The sequence below is a fragment of the Chelmon rostratus genome, chromosome 15 (genome assembly GCF_017976325.1).
Source record: "Chelmon rostratus isolate fCheRos1 chromosome 15, fCheRos1.pri, whole genome shotgun sequence".
In the NCBI taxonomy this organism is placed as follows: Eukaryota; Metazoa; Chordata; class Actinopteri; order Chaetodontiformes; family Chaetodontidae; genus Chelmon; species Chelmon rostratus.
The window spans coordinates 14,367,472-14,384,688 of NC_055672.1; positions in this window are offsets into that span (position 1 = coordinate 14,367,472).

A 17,217-nucleotide genomic window follows, 5' to 3' on the forward strand; every position below is an offset into this window, starting at 1 on the left:
ATGCTTCAAGACCTTTCAGATCCATCAAGTCAGTTATCCAAAATTAGAGATGAATTTTTACAACTGATTCCAAATAAAGAAGCAGTAAGCCTGTTGTGTGTTCGTGAGATATAACCATTTTCAACAATGTAAATCATGTAAAACTACAACACAACTCCAGTCCTCAGAGGCTGATTATTCTTAGGAAGAAGCAACTAACAGGCATCACACACTGAAAAGATAAGTCTGATGATATGCTATATTCTGCTTATTGTCAATACATTCTTTGAAAAGACCAAAGACAACAATAAATTATTCCTACCAACAAGTATTGCCTGTGTAGACAAAGGCTGGCATAGTTTATTCCTCTGTGTCATAGCCCTTCATATCAAAAACACATCAGTGAGCCACCTTGTTGTACTGACATGTTCCTTCATTACAATGAACATGATAGGGTTTAATCCTGGGAAATGGGATTCCTGGGAAAACCTATCCAAACCATTTTCCATTTCCAAAGAAACGGAATAATGGGAGAACAGGAAAAACCTTTTTTTCCTTGAAAACATTTAGAAGGTATCTGAATATATTTAGAAAATATGCAGGCCTACAGTTTGCTTTCTCAAGACATAAGCAACAGCTGTGTGCATGGACTGGTGGAACACACTGAAAGTTTATTGTAATTAATAAACACAGTACGGTGAAATGCGCCTATCTCAGAGAAGCACTGAACACAGACGGCCATAATCTCCCAAAGAATCCATTTGGATCCATCTGATCTCACCCAGTGAGTGAGAGCTTTTCGAGAGCTTTGATTTTGAGTGATCAATGACTTTATCATTATTTCTAACATTGCTTGGCTATTACAGAAGACTCGCACCAGCAACCTCCAAACGCTAACAGAATATGGAATCTGTCTCAGCTGAACAGAACTTTTAGACTCCTAGCTGGAGTTATATCTTAAAAACAAGTGCAGTTTCCAGGATTTCTGGGATAGTGAGCTTCTGCTGCCAAAGTAGAAAATGTTACATTTTCACAAAAAATATTAATGTGGACACTGTAGTTTATATTGAGTCAAACCTGCAACCACAGTCCTGCTGACAAAAATACTCACTAGAGCACCAATTGTGTATTAATCTGCTGCTGAAAATAGTGTTTTCTCCTGTTTTAGTCACGTTGGCTACATTTGCAGTGCCCACCTGTTTTGGGGAATTGTTTAGTCATTTATAAAATGAAAATACATAACTTGATCGGTTTATTACACTCTGGGGGAACAAAAGGACAAGGGACCAGTCAGAAAGTATTGAGAAGTGTGCTCACAAATTCTTGGTTTTGACCTTTTCATGAGATTTGTTGACAATGAAGGAAAGATTATAGAATATCACCAGCCTTATTCTTTAAGATCAGACAGGATCTGGCCATCATACACTTTCATACTTCAGGTCACCAATAAAACATTATCATCTTCATATTAATTAGCATTAAAGGACCCCACAAAGCTGTCCATCTGTCTCTGTGCTTGTGAGGGCAGATGTCTCTCACCCTATGGTCCACCTCTCACCCTCTGAGCCTCCCTCCTCTGAAGCAGGTCTTTTAATTAAAACATTGTACTCGGACTGTTCCATGTGGGTAACACCCCCTCCTTCCATTAGAGGAGCAGGTCGAGCCCAGCATCAAGCTGAAGTGGATGCACAGGGCCTGCCGGGACAGAGATGTGATAAGAGTAGACATGATACAAGTGCTACACCGCAGGGTGGAGTGAGGACATGGAGATACGGCTGTGGTCCAGCTGTCCCACCCTTAATGCCAAATAAAACATTCAGTACGCAGGCAAACACACAGGATAACTGCTGAATATTCCTTAAAAGAGTCAAATGCAGGATGTGACTGAGGAAAAGGGTTACACTGGAAATTACAAAATATCTTAGTTGAATCACCACAGATTTCTGTAGACCTTATCAACGCTGTTCACCTGTCAGCCTGTAAACTGGCAGAAGAACTACAATACCCATCATGTTTTACGGGTGTGCAAACAGAGAGCGACAGCCACATGTGTAGTCAGACTTGTCTGCCCTACAGCTCTCTGGAGAGGGAGCACACTGAATCAGTCACAGAAACAGTTTAGTGCACATCTGTACGCTCGTTGGTGTTAATGTTTATAGAAAGCTTTTTATCCAGTTATACTGTTACATAATTCTAATGACGAATATCAATTACAGCTGTAACCAAGGCCTTATTAGAGAAGTCAATCCACAACCTGGTTCATCCTTGACTGTGTCAAGAGCAGGTGTAATGAATAAAGGCCACTATAAAAAACAGACATGATTCTATAATGAACTGAAGAACTTTTAACTACTTTGTATACAGTTAGGTAGTTATGTCCAGTGGTTAGATCTATGAACAGGCATTAATGGAAACAGTACTCAAGCACAATTTTGAGCTACTTGTACTTTACTCAGATACAGTACTTGAGTCAATGTACTGGCTTTCAAGAGGCCTCACAGTAATCTTGCACTCCAAGGTTGTAAACACATGAAAATGCTTTTAAACAACAGGTTTTTATTTTAAGAGAGGATGTACATCTCACCTGAAGGAAGCATTTAGTGTTTCAATGCCATCTGGGTTTCAGTTAAGAAATCTGGGAAGACGCCCAATGAGTAAACTGGATGACACTGCTGTGGTGGCGTGATTTAAGTCGTAATGTTATATGTAGGGATTCTCACTTAGTAAGCATATCCACAATCTCCCAGCAAACCATTTTCAGAGAGGACGTGTCATTTTATTCTGCTAAATTAAACTTTAAGAGGTGTATTTGTGGTACAGAAAGATGAACATTTGCATAAAATTGCTTAAATGCAAATTGTGCGAAAAACTTGCACATGTGTAGGTGTTGCGCAGCAAGTGCATATGAGACAAGATTTGTGTTCAGGTTTTTCCCTAGAGAATGCAATCATGGACCAATTTACACCCCCTCATCTTTCTATGCTGCATTTATCTTTAGGAAAGAGCACTTGGGTTGAAATGAAGCATGGCAATGGTCCCTGTTTATGAATACTATCAAAACTCTGTGGAATTGTCTGCCATATGTGCCACTGTGCTCAGGTTGCCCATCAAAATGACTTCAAATTAGGGAGAATTCATCCCTTGTGTTCCTATTTGATTTGGGCTTTAACTCTAAGTCCACTTAGCGTCAACAGATTACAGCTAATTGGGGTTTTCTTCTTGCCAGGATGGTTGCCACGTTGCTGGAGCATCTCTCATGTCTTGTCGTTTGAATGTCTGCAAGACGTGCTTCTGTTCAGCTGTTAACATGCACGCACAGCACTACGTTTAACACTGCAGACCATGGAATCGTTTTCCACTAATGCTTCTTTGGATGAGTAACTGAAGAGCAAGGGTGAATCTCCCGAAGTAGTAATACGTCTACAAACACTATTTAACAATGCCTGATGAATATTCAGAGTTCTTTTGCCCAGGCAGGAAACCCCTCTCAGCCATTTTACAAAGTATAGCACATAATTATGCCACCTCAAAAATGGAGATCTAACGCCCAGTCTTGTCTGATGCCCCCCAGCTTTTAATTAACTAAATTACTGCATACTTCTCCCCCCACTGATTACTACTATGGGGATTGATTATTTCCACACACACACACACACACACACACACAGAACTGCTGCAGGTGTGAAAACTAGTTCTAATGAGAAGAAGTGTTTAAATTGTAGGAAATCATGACAAATGAAAGTAAAATATAGATATTGTGCTGGCTGTAGGTTTCACCCTACTGTTTGACCTCATTTGCAAATGAAATGTACTACAGTTTTTGCTAGTGGGGGTATAAATGTCCTCTAAACGCAGACAGAGGACAGATGTCCGGCTATAACCACAGTCTAAGCCCTGATCACTGTGGGGTGACATCGAACCACAGCACATCCACAGCCACAGATTACCAGGTTCTGTCTGCAGCTATGGGGAGGACACCACTTTTACCCCACCTATACAGCTATTTACTTGACACGTGTGAGATGAAGAGCAGGAGCTTGTAAGTTGCAGCAATAGTCCTTTATAAAGATGGACATTTTCAACCAGAGTGAAATTGCAAGGTTAAATTGAGTACGATGGGATGGAAAATTGCAGGCAATGTCTAGCCTGCCAGTGGAGAGCGAGTGTTTGCTCGCCAGCGTGTGGTGTGAACGTGATCATTCAGCAGCACTTCCCCTAAATCTGCAGGTACTAATCAGACTGGTTCTCGTTTCAGCCTCACCTTACGGTCCTCTACAGTTTGAGCTCGCATTACTTTGAGCTGAGTAATGTATCTCAAGACTTCAACCACACCTTAATTGAAAGGTAATGATTAAAAGGCAATTAATCACGCAGTTAAAATCTGCTTGCTTTTACAGATTGATGCTTAGGGAAAAACAAATGCCAAGAGAAAACATTTTATCAAGATAATACACAAGACACATGCAAATAACACTGCATGTGAATTAGATGTTTGCAATTCCAATCAGAGATACTTCCATTTACTGCACGGTTTACACATACTCACATCATCATACAATATGAGACTATGCCTGAGGCTTCCTTTGAGTGAGCTGCGGGGCTTTTGCTCTCAGAATTACTGTAACCCCATAACCACAGTTAAAGGCTGATTTTATGACTAGCCCAAATAAGAGTTTGAAACATGTAGGCCACTTGAATACATGGTTGTGTGCAAACACACATTTTTTCCATCTGTAAAACTCCCATGGACTGTGAACCTACTGACTTTGCACACATCAGCTGGTGAAACATCTGTCCAGAGGCTTGCTGACCATTCTTATTTTCATCCGACAGAGCAAATGTTGCAGCTGTATGCATATGGCACCTTTTGTGACATTCAGAAGAGGTGATTTGCAATCTCTCCACCACACTGACATTCAACAACACGGGCTCCATGTTATGACAGGATCTCTCTCTTTTTTCCCCTCTCTGCCCCCTCCTTCTTCCCCTCTCAGGGAGATGGTACAGGCTGTGGCTGCCACAGCCCTGCTGTCAGGCTGCCATACCAGCATCTCTCTCCCTCTCTCAGCCCATGGGGTACAGCTGACAACACATGATCTCCAGAGCCAGACAGCCAGCTCGAGCACAGCAAGAGAGCCTTCAGCTAGTGCTGACATATTCCAGGGCCCATTTCAACAGATGGAGTTTTTACAGGTACCGTTTGGGGTAAAATACCTCGCTTGAGGGTACAGCATCTGGTCCATCACAAATTGGATGGTGTACCCCGCCTAACCACCCCCCCTCTCCGACTCACATCTTCAACCCCTATCACCTCACCCTTCCTTGCCTTTCTCCTTCTCCATTATGTGCTGTCCAGCAGAACAAACACAACATCCTTGTAAATAAAAAGCCCTGCCGTACAGAACACACAGCGCCGGTGAAGCATTACTGTGTTGATTCATTTTCAGATAAAGTTTCAGTCCATAATTCCTACCAATATAATGCACTAAACATCTCAAGCATCGCATCAACAGATACAATTTAGCTCCACTCAGATTTTTCCCTCCTCTGCTTGGCTAAGGTCCATGACGTGACACAGTGTTAAATCTCATTTCCGCAGCAACTTGAGCCTTGTGGACCACTCCAAGTCTCCATCACTCACGCTGCGCTCAATAACCTTGGACTCATATTTCTCTGGCAGTGATTTAACGACTTGCAAAATTACATTGCGGTTGGTTGAGCCTGTGTTGATGTTGATATCTCTACTCTTTACTGTCCTGTGTCCTGTCAGTCTACTCCTGTTATTTATCATGACTTGCGCCATGACACATGAGCAACGCCCAATCAGCCATTCATCTCCCTGTTAAATAATACGTGCCAGGCTGGGTCCAGATCAGAGGAGCAAGGTGAACTATGAGGTTTTGAAAACTGCAGCAGATGAATTACTGCCATCCAGGAGTTCCTCTGAAGTTGTGCCACCGAATGTCTTACTAAGGCCTGACAGGCTGTAAAACAAATTTACACATGCAAGGCAGTTACTGTGGTTAGATTAGTGAGCTGCTTAATCCCGCTAGGGTGGAATTTATGTGTTTTTACATTAAGGAATGACGCAAAATTACCATTGCGTTATGTAGGAAATGATGAAATCCTGAGGTAAAGTATAAAAAGACAGGGGAGGAAGACTGGACAAGAAACAGACCTACTATTATAGCCTAACTACCTTTTCACACTCCTTCGTCTCAAATGCCACAGACAGGGCTAAATCGGAGGTTCTCTGCATAAAAACACAATTGGAGAAGGGAGAAAATCAATATTTGAAGAGTCTCAGTCTTTGCATTTTAAGTAGTCTATGAGAGAAAAAGCATGCATATTCTACAATGTCTGAATTATTAACACTTCTCTGGTTTGTCTCAGTATTGGTGGAGCATAATGACAAGACTTTGAGAGGATAAAAGCATTCATTCAGGAATCATTCATATGTATTTGTGATTACTTTTAGATATATATTTACTAACAACTAGGGCTGTATGTGTGTTCAACACTTCGTTAAGATATTTTACATGCAGGCCAGAATGAACACAGTTGAAAACATTGACACTCTTGTACTTATCTTGGACCAACACTTTACTGTTACAGTTTACTGTAAATGTCAGCTATTCAAGCAGCATTCCTTCCAGTTGATATCCCCAGTGACTCTTTATTTATTTACTTGTACTAATCGTAATTCAGTCCACGCCACCCCCTTTACAGTAATTACTACATACTGCATATTGCTGGTAATTAATTCACTGAAAATGTGGTGCAGCAGCTACAACACATGGACGTATACATTACATAAATACTGCATTCATGCAATGACACACATTTAAACTACAACATGATGTGCGTGGGCATTTTGATGGGCCCACCTTGCTGCAAACACTCTTCTGCCAACATGGTTCTGTACAGCAGAGGTGTTAGTGTGGAGGAAAATCACAGTCACCACGATGTGGCCTTTATTAGGGCCTGTACAACAAGCACAACCATTATTTTATACAAATCTGACTTAACCATTCATTTAAATGGAGATTCATTAACAATACATATGTCTCTAAAACCACACAGGAACTAGAAAACTGAATTTTCTTTTTCACTGAACATTATTCATTTATTTTGATGGCTGTACTGTGGGTGTGAATTAAATCTTGCAAACAGGATGAAAAGATGAGGGCTGACAGGGTAGACTTCCTTATTGGAAGTCTGTCATGAATTTAGTTAGGATTGGTCTCAAATATGAATATATGGCTCCCTATGACAAAAAAAAAATCATAATATCACTGCAAAATGTATTCCTTAGTCACATCTGATGAAGATATGACGGGCAGCCACAATAACGAGATTAACACTGATATGACAGCAAGACAATCATGGCAGACAAATGGCCAGTAATTCAATCACTGGTGCAGGACATGTCATGTCAGCCAGTCTATTGACTCTGACAGGCTGCACGAGGTGCTGGCAGACTTGTATTGACCGGGGGCACACAAAGTGCTGATGCATCACTGTGTAAAGTAGAATGAGACTGGTCTCCTTCACCTTTGACCAACGGCTTAGGAGAGGCAGACCTACAAATTCTAGAGAGAAGAAACTAACTCTGAAGTAAAAAAGTACAATTTTCTGGCCCCACATCAACATCCATCTGGAGTATATGTGTCACAGGAGGTCTTGTTTTCTTCTTGGTTGTCATTGGTAACTACAAAAAATGCTATTTCTTACACAAAGTACAACACCAAACACAAAAACACTCTGCACAATGACTGTTAAGAGAGCTTCCTGGGCAACCAGTGTTTGCAGTCTAATTTATCTACAACAATAACTGCTACCATGCATAATGCACAAGACATATCCCTTAGGAAGAAATATTAGCCTCAAAGTATAAAGGAGATGGTGGCACTGATGAAGAATAATCCGATGTCCTTTCAGTTCCGATTCCTAACACAGCTCGAATGCATGCACAGCCACACATCCAGATGCTATTTATTAAGTAATTTACGTCCGGCTTAGATGAACTTTGATTGAATTGATCTGGGCAAGGCTGGTGGAGAAAAAACGATGGGCCACAATGTTTGGCTCCGCTTCCAAACTGCAAGAGAATCAGTGTGTCTGAAGGATTTATTGAACACATTACAGCAGGAAGCAGAAACAAGCGCCTCTCACCAGCATGAATAATACCATTACAAAACAAAAACCATAGTTTGTATTTAGGTAATTACTGTTTGGACACAGTGATGGACAGAGTAAACGCTGTTGATTAATGCATACACCCATCCGCCATGATGTGAATAAAACACACAGCGTCTTTCAGGCTATTCATTTTACTGCCATCTAAGCCCTGCTGGTAATTAAAACATGTTTTGTCATTTTTTTTCTCTCTTTTCCAGAGGCACAGCTGAGTCTGATGCATAGGCACCTAAAAGGGATGCTCGTCTGACGTCAGTGCGTGTGTGTGTGTGTGTGTGTGTGTGTGTGTGGAGGGGATATGGGAGGGTGTGGCTCAATCATGGTGAACTCTTGATCCATTTTCTTACCTTTGTTCAAAGGCATAAAACAAAGACAGAATGGAAACTAACAAAGAAAAGGTAGGTAAGCACTAGAAGTGACAGACTGCACAATAAGGGGGGCACGCGAGGACATGTGAAGGTAAGTGGTGATACCTGTGCCATGACACCTCAGCTGCACAGCTTGCATGAGGCAGGTGTTGCCAGCCTCAGGGGTTGGACCGTCTTTCACCTTACTGTACTTGATATTATTCCACCACCCAATGCATGCAGAATAACCGTGCATACAAACATGGGCAAACAAGCATTCACACAAAGAACAGAGAGGTGGATGGGGGTGGAGACACAGGCGAGGCGAGCAAGGAGTAGGCACAGCACAAAAAAAAAAGGAAAAAAAAGCCGCTGCCTGTGTAAATTGGCTGATGCTGCCTCCTCTTTGCCAGATTAACTCCACAGGGCAAGGAAGAGAAGGAGGGAGGAAAGAGTGCGAGTGGGGGGCTGGGTTCAGTCCTTTCATCAAAGGGCCTTTCTTCCCCCCTTCTCTTTCTTTCTCTGTGTGAGGGAGTGCCAACTCTAGAGTGGGCGATCCATTCTGTGATTCCATGTCAAGAAGTAAACGCTACATTGTCAGCTCATGCTCAGAGTTATGGAGCAACTATTTCATGTAAATGTGTGTTACAAATTAAATGTAATTGTAATCCATTGCAGTTACTGCAAACATAATTGTAACTAAATTACAGTTACGAATCCAAATGTTGGTGACTACAAATTTTTAGTCAAAAGCTAGAATATAACATTCATTCTGATGTTTTGCACCTTGCAGGAACTCATTCTCTAGGTATATTTCCAGACAATGCAGGTCAGCCGACAAACTTCAGTAGAATGGTTTACATGGAGCTGTCTCTATGCAGACATTCGGTAGTATGAGCTCAAACTTCGAGCATTGTTTTTGATATACGCATAGGCATTGCTCTAGGCAAACTGAGTCTGCCATGCCTGCGACCAGCCACCCACGTCAAAGCAGTTGGCCATGATGTCGGACAAGAATGCCTTTCAGTGCTGGGAATTCAACAATATCTTCCTTAAGAAATCAGAAAGGACTACAACACTACCATACACTGAAAAGCTTGTTTACCAGTGAATAGTGAACTTATCTCTGGATGTTTTCCTGAGGAAACATCCACAGGTAAGTTAATGTAAATGCAATGAGTCACAAACAAGAAAGCACCTCCACCCCACCTTGTTATTAAGTGCCTGTCCAGTAGTAATATTTGTTATAAAAGGTAATCAAACGGACTAACTTGTAACTAATAATCTGTAAGTTATTACATTTCAAACGTAAACTTCCTAATACTGTCTATGCCAGAAATCACATTTAAAAAAAACAACAAGCGTTGCCCAAAATCTTGTGAAACATCAAGCATCAATCACAGCCTTCTCCATCTTGCTTAAATTTAGTGCAACAAAAACAGGCTGCAGAATTTACATGGGAAGTCAGCCTAGTGCAAGTGCTTGGAATAACAATGAATTATACGTATCATCCACATGCCCCATTATTCAAATTCCAGCTCCCATGTCCTACGTTTGGGTGCGCTGTTTCCAGGCCCTACGGCCAGGATGTTTTAATCTCTTGTGCTTGGCCCAAGGCCATGAGGCTGACCCTCAACCCTGAGAGACAGGTCTGCTGACACTCCTCTGCTCTCTATTGTGAGGCTGTCACATCCCTCTCTCAAATCCCCAGCCCACTTCTGCCTTCGTCTCTCCCCTGAGTGGGTGTAATTACATTAAGGAGTCAATCCGTGCTCAACCTTCCTCTACCCACATCTCCACCCTGCTGCATATCTTGGCATAAGATTTTCCCTAATCCTAACCTAGGGCAATAATAATGACCCATGTCCAAGGGGCCACCCCCCCTCTAGCTCCAAAACAAGACATAGCTCACCTCTTCTAGAAACAATGCTCACTCCTGATTTGGTGTGTTATGTCTTCTTTTTCTTTAATCTGATTTAGTTTATTATTTTGTCAAATATGAACAAAAATCAGTTCTGTGTTGCTATGGTTGAAATTAGATAAACGTGGAACAGATTCATGTGTCAATTGGTGAAAAAGTGAAGCAATATAATTTACTGAAGAAGATATAGCCTGTGAGGCAAAGTTATGACAAAGGTAGGTTAGATGGATGTCAGTGAAAGATCTGAATACTAATCTCGCTGCAAAAGACAAGTCAAAGACAAGGGGAGGTACAGCCACGCACTTTATGGATAAATTATGTCTTATTCAATCCTGAGGGGTTGAAGTTCACCATACTAATCAGATTTGGGAATATTCACTCAGCTTGATAATTGCTTTAGCACCAAACCAGTAGTTGTAATTACATCACTTGGTTAATATCACCATTCGGCTACTGTTAATCTAATTCCACATGAAGTGGGAGAGAACTGCTCCAAAGTTGTTGTAATTGAGTTGCAGGCTATCGTTTTCAGCAAATTCACCCGGATTTCCACGGCTCTAAATGGATGATTTGCTGGTGTACAAAGTCCCAGAGGAAATCAGAGCCTGATCAGACATGAAGCTAAAGTGACAAAAGAATTGCTGCATCAAAATAAAACATTAATCATGGTTTTACAGCTTCTTTACGGTGGAATATATAGCATTAATCAGCTATTCATCTGTGCTTCATTACAGTGAAGCAGCTCAACAGAAATTTTAAGGAATGCACTAGTTACACACTGCAATATACTGCAATACAAGGTTTGGAATTCCAGTTTGAAGTTACATGACCCTATAAGGAATTTGACACCTATAGATAAGGTGGGGGTGTGGCCAGCTAGAGTCTCTTTGGGACCATGTGGCCTGTTCAGTTGAGTTTGCGTTGTAAGATACAGAGTTGGCTTGTTTTTTGATCTTTTTGGCTGTTTTCCTGTTTTGTTTGCTTTTTGAAGGAAATGGTAGGGTTTGTTGCTTCTTGAAGGAAATGTTAGAAGAGGCTGTTAAATCTGGTCTGTGGCTTAGGCCTCCACCTTCAGCACCCTCTAAATTTTCTATCCCTACCCGAACAAGGGTCTGTATCCAATCCCTACTTTCATCTTTGACTCTACCTCTTCACTTTCTACCCCCTACCCGAACCAGGGTTTGTATTCCCACCCCGCTTTTATTGGTGCAGTTGGTGAGAGGCAGGGGTAGATGATGGTAGTGTGGCAATCGGCAGTTACATCTAGGCCTGTGGTAGCATTGTAGCAGCTAACAATAGCTAAAGCGGTGGTAGTATGATAGTATCTTAGCAGTTAGTTAGCACTTAACGTTAACAGTATAGGTGAATCTAGCTTTGTTGTCTGTTCCTCTTAGCAGGTAGCGGTTAGCACTTAACATTAGCTAAATGGTAGCATCGAAACTGTATTGTCTTCTTCTGTTCTTCACATGGGGGGGGGTTAGCATTAGCATTTGTTAAATGGTAGCTTCGGTACTGGCCACTACCTGGAGCATCTCTGGGTCAGTTGAACGTGGCAGTGCTGTTTGGATTGTGTAGGACCAGTGTGAACTGGCACTAGGGGGGGTGACTCTGGGATGACGGAGCTCACCGCATAGCCTCCTGGAGGTGTAGTGGGACTAAGTAGGCGAAACACTGTTGAAGGGAGGTTTCCACCTGATGACCCCCAGAGACGTGTTAGGAATCACTGCTCTTTGGCATGTATAGAGGCAGATTAGGGCTCCAAGGTTCTTCACTGAGAATGAATACTCTTTTTGAGCACAAGTATCTTGTGTTTAAATTAACTGACATTACAGCATAAATACTCACTAAACCTTTGACACTAATAGCAGAATTCATTTTTTCCTAAAATTTTCAGGTAGCTCTGATGTTTGAGGGATACTTTTAGTTATGTCTCATCTGTGACTGTTACAGTTACTCTTAAGTTATGTTTCAATAAGGTGCTACAGAGCTGACAAAGATCTCCTAAACTTACTTCTAAAAGAGAAATGCCTATTTCCAATGTAAAACAAGGTCTGAGCAAATACGGCTGCAACTACTTCCACTTGTATGAATTATCTAATGAAAGATCAGAGTGTTGCAGCCACATGTTCAATCATGTACCTAACTGAATAATTCTCCATAACTCCTCAATTCATTAGGATGGAGAGATCAGTACAGTGTATTTGAATCATCTACAGTATCTTGCATTACTAGAAGAAGAAAGGCAAAACGTTCAAGCACAAGTATACAGTGGGGTACCATTCCTCTCTTCTCCCTCACACATATCTTCAAAAATATTTATCCATCCTCTGCCTTTGCAGGGTAAAAACTATGAATTTTGTATAGCTTCTCTCCAAAGACAAAAGAGGCAGGTTTGTGCAGAAGACTGGCATTGTGGTGCCCCCCAGAATCCACTCCAGACCCCCCGCCAGGAACCCCGTCTGAAGTTACTCTGAGAAGAGAGGAGATGCCTGCCTGCCTCATCCAGGCCCTGCTACTCCATATTCATGTGTGGATTTGGCGGGGGGGAAGACTCACTCATCAAACACAAGTAAAAAGTTGAACTCCTTTTTTGGATATGGAGTCCTTTTTGATGTTTGCAGTGGTGCACTGTCATGCAAAAAACAAAAAACACCACTGCGTTCTCGTTTGTGGTGCAGAGAATTAATCCTCCTGCAGTTAGTTCTCTATGTCCATGAAAAAAAATATATATTGCAGCACATACATAACGGATCAGTGCTACACATTTTTTGTGCACAATTTTGGTCACAGTGCTTTTATACAACTGAACAATAAATTATACAGTTTACTTCCACATTTTGCCAAATGCGCAATACATCATTGCCATTACTCGAGATGAGTGAACCATACTGTTGTCCAGGATAAATAATAATCCATTCTTCTTCAGAGGTGATGCTGAGTAGGAACATGGGGTACACTGTCATATCTTAATCCAGCACTTCTTCGGGGGAAAACAAAAACAAAAAAGACACAAAGTGCTTGCATAGATTTGGGTGTCTTGCAATCTCACTTAGCCAGACCCGTACACTTCGTTTTAGTGCTGTGCATATGCTTGTGAAAGGTCTGGCTGAAGCAACTGTTATTCTGGTATATAAGGCAAAAAACACCCTGGCTTGTTCGTATTTCTTTAAACTAATAACAGTCATCTTGGGTGGCAGTAAGATCAGGATGCAGCGATGGTGCCCTTGAAAAGTGTGTAGATTGCTAGCTCGCTGGACTTTGAATGGCAACACACAGGTAGCGGAAGGAGAGGAGAATGCTGACTGAAATAGTCCACCAATGGCAGCCTTATACCAACAGCCTACCTCCTTTGAGTGAGACTAGGTGTCTTGTTACACTATAGAAGTCCAAATCGAATGCATATTACCTTGCAGTTTATACTCATCGGAGGCACAGTGTTATAACTCAATGTGTGTGAGATAAACAGAAGTCAAGAAAATTGTATTTATATAGCCCAAAAACACAAGTTTGTCTCAAAGGGATTTGTCATCTGTACAAAATGCAACAACTAGCACAGCAGTCCACGCTACAGTACATGCTACAAGGTTTTCTACCGAGTAAGGTTGGATGATGTTGCACTGCAGTGTCTGAAAAGCTGAGCCAGGAGCGACTTTTTGATGGGCAACTGTTTGTTTTTTGCAGGAGCCCTCTGCTGCACCAACCCTGTTTTGCCAGTGCAGTGGTCTCCTTGAAAGAGAATGAGCCTGTGTTGTTTTTTGACGCAGTGCTGTTGTTGGTCTGAACATGGCCTACGGATACACATGGCATATTCACGTGTATCACAAACCAAAGTCATAAAGGTTCCTATTCAAGAACACTACAGATGGCTAGAAGGTCTTTTAACGGGCAACAATAAGCGCCAAGCATTTGTGTGTGTTTCACGGCTGTGTGTGGCTTTGTCAGAAAGGATGAGAGGGGATGAGGCTGGCTGCCAACAGACTGTCAAATTGCCCTCAGTGCAGAGTCCAGCTGCTGATTGTGCCATTTACATGTATTTTGCTTTTACCCCACCATTCTTTCCACATACAGAGTGAGAGAGAGAGAGAGGCTTTTTTCATTTAAAGAAATATCTTGTCAAATGAGTTATACCGACACACCGATGTTCAGATTATTGTTCAAAAACTACTCTTTGGGAACTAAAAACATAGAAACTAGTCATGTAAGCCAGAATAACCGTCCTCTCTTTACATTTCCGTAGACTCTCACCATCATGCTCAACCATCTCAGGGTGGACATATAGTACAGTACTTTAACAGAAGTGGGTACTGACAGTTTAATATGTGTCCTCATTTTTCACAGTGAAAAGATATCAGAGCTTTTCTTCCCCAAGCTGAGAAGGCAGAGTCTTCTACGTCTGTTGCAGCTGTGCACGAGTGCCTGTCAGCACCTCAGCCAAGATAAACTGTGTTTGTAACTGCATCCAGCCTGGTCACATGAAGATGTTTGAGGCTGTTAACACAACTACAAAACTGCAGAGCAATGCAGGACCCAATCACCAAACAAGCAACTAACCAAGAACCCAGTGTTTCTCTTCTCAAGAATTGTTTGTCTTCTTGACTTCTGCCGGTTGTTATCGTGTTACATTCTTCATCAGAGCATTTGGAGGTTTTATGGTGATGTGATTTATATGGGCTTGTGGCACGTTAATGATGCCAGGGAGCCTTGCCTGCCATCCATATTCATGAACAACTGTGTTAGGGGAGCTGTGGAGATGGAAGGAGGAGGAGGTACTGCCGTGCGTCCGCCAAAAGTCTCCCGAGTACAAAGTCTGGATGGTGGAGGCCTGGAGTTCACATGCCTGTAGGCATTGGCCCACCTGTTCACCCACACTAGTCACATTCCCAAAGAGATGCCATGCTGCGATCTGGATATTTAATGTGCAACTGCCAAACTTTAACCTCACATAGTGGCTACTATTTTCTTCCTTATATTGAATGATTGAGAGATGAAAATCAGAAAATCTAAAAAGAAGCAGTTGAAAAAAAGATTACATCACTGTAGTAAAACCATTTCTAAAATTATTATCAGGCATCTGGCATTTAATCAGAACCAAATATGCATTTCCCCAAATTTGCAGCTCTCCTTGTCTTTGAAGACAACCACTTCTAAATAGTAAAAACTAAAAGTGACGAGCCAAAATCATACAAAAGACAAGACATGACACACATGCTGCTGCAAGGAGATCTAACACTAATACCTTAAAACCATCCTTTTGATGTATTCACTGCACATCCATCCAAAATGCAAAGCCAGGCTAAAGGATGTCACACTGCAATTTGCAGTTACAGTAACTCTTTTTGGACAGTAAGACACAACATCAAGCCTGAATGCCTTCTGTCAGCCAGCTCTCATGGCAACAGACTGGCAAAACAGGGATTACTATATAACTCCATATTTAAAATCAGCATGGTAAGCTCATCTCTCATGAATTCAGAGATTCCCGTTTTGTTTTTTTCTTTTTAGAAAACGTAGATAAATTGATGACTTTGATAGAATTACTGACAACACAGTGTATAGTAAGTAATTATCATTAAGACAAGCTGATGAAAGAGGATGTGCACTGAAAATGCCCTAACTCCAGTGTGATTGTAAAACACTATTATTACGCATTTCCCTATTCAAGCACTTAACTCTGAGGTGAGGAGCCGATTTAAAACCTCCATTCATTCTTGTCTATATCAATAGAGAAGGCAGCAGGATTTCACGTCCTATTAGGGATCATGACCTAATCAATGAGCTGTGCCTTAAAACAACTGACAGCTAATTACGAGGGCAGCTCTCTCTGTGTGCCATGCCATTCAGGTAACCAGTGGTAATTAAAGAGGAGGAAGAAATATCTGTCGAAGGTTGTTCATAGCGCAATGGAGGCAGTGCTGAGTGAATTGCACGGATTCTCCAGGGTGAGGCCTAATTTGCGCCTGAGCAAATCAATAACCATTTCATCTCAGCTGCCATGGAACAACATATATGAAAAAACACAATGAACATTACCTTGGGGAGAGCGGCACCAGAAATAATCTCACTGCTGCTACTTGGAACAATGTCTTGTTGCTTCATTTGGAAAAGCGTTGTTAAGGACATCACGTTTTGCTCCATCCTCAGAGGAGATTCCATCCAGTTTCATTACTGTAACAAAAAAGATAAAAGTCAAATTTCTTTCTTGTACCACAGTGCACAATAAAAAACATGCACTTTGTTGTAAAAATGATTCTCGCTATATGACAGCTAACCAAACAGACTCATACATTGTGCGATACCAACCATTAAACAGGAGGCTGGTTACCAGTCTCTGTGATTTTAATACCTTTGGGAATTTGCATTACTGTACGATCTTCCATATGGGGCTTCACAGAGAAATATAATCATAAAAGAAATTAATTAGCAGGGTCCTCCAGTAGAATAAAAGTCATCCATGAATCTTTTGATATCTGGAGATCTTTGCACACGCATGCACGCACGCAAGTGTGCACGTCATACGTTGTTCAGAATAACAATTCAGTATTCTGCTTCAGAAAGATAACATATGAACTGAAGTTTCCTCCTAGTTTGCTCATAATCTCTGTCACTCTAATCCAAAAGCCTGTACTGCGAGTCGGCAGTCCTGCTCATTACCGCAGTGGTGAGAGGTCCTACAGAGTGTGCCGAGACTGGATATGTGTTACTCTGACAGGTCATACTTTAAAGTGATCTAGATGAAAGCTGGGGTGTTAGTTCAGGCAGCCGAGGAACGAC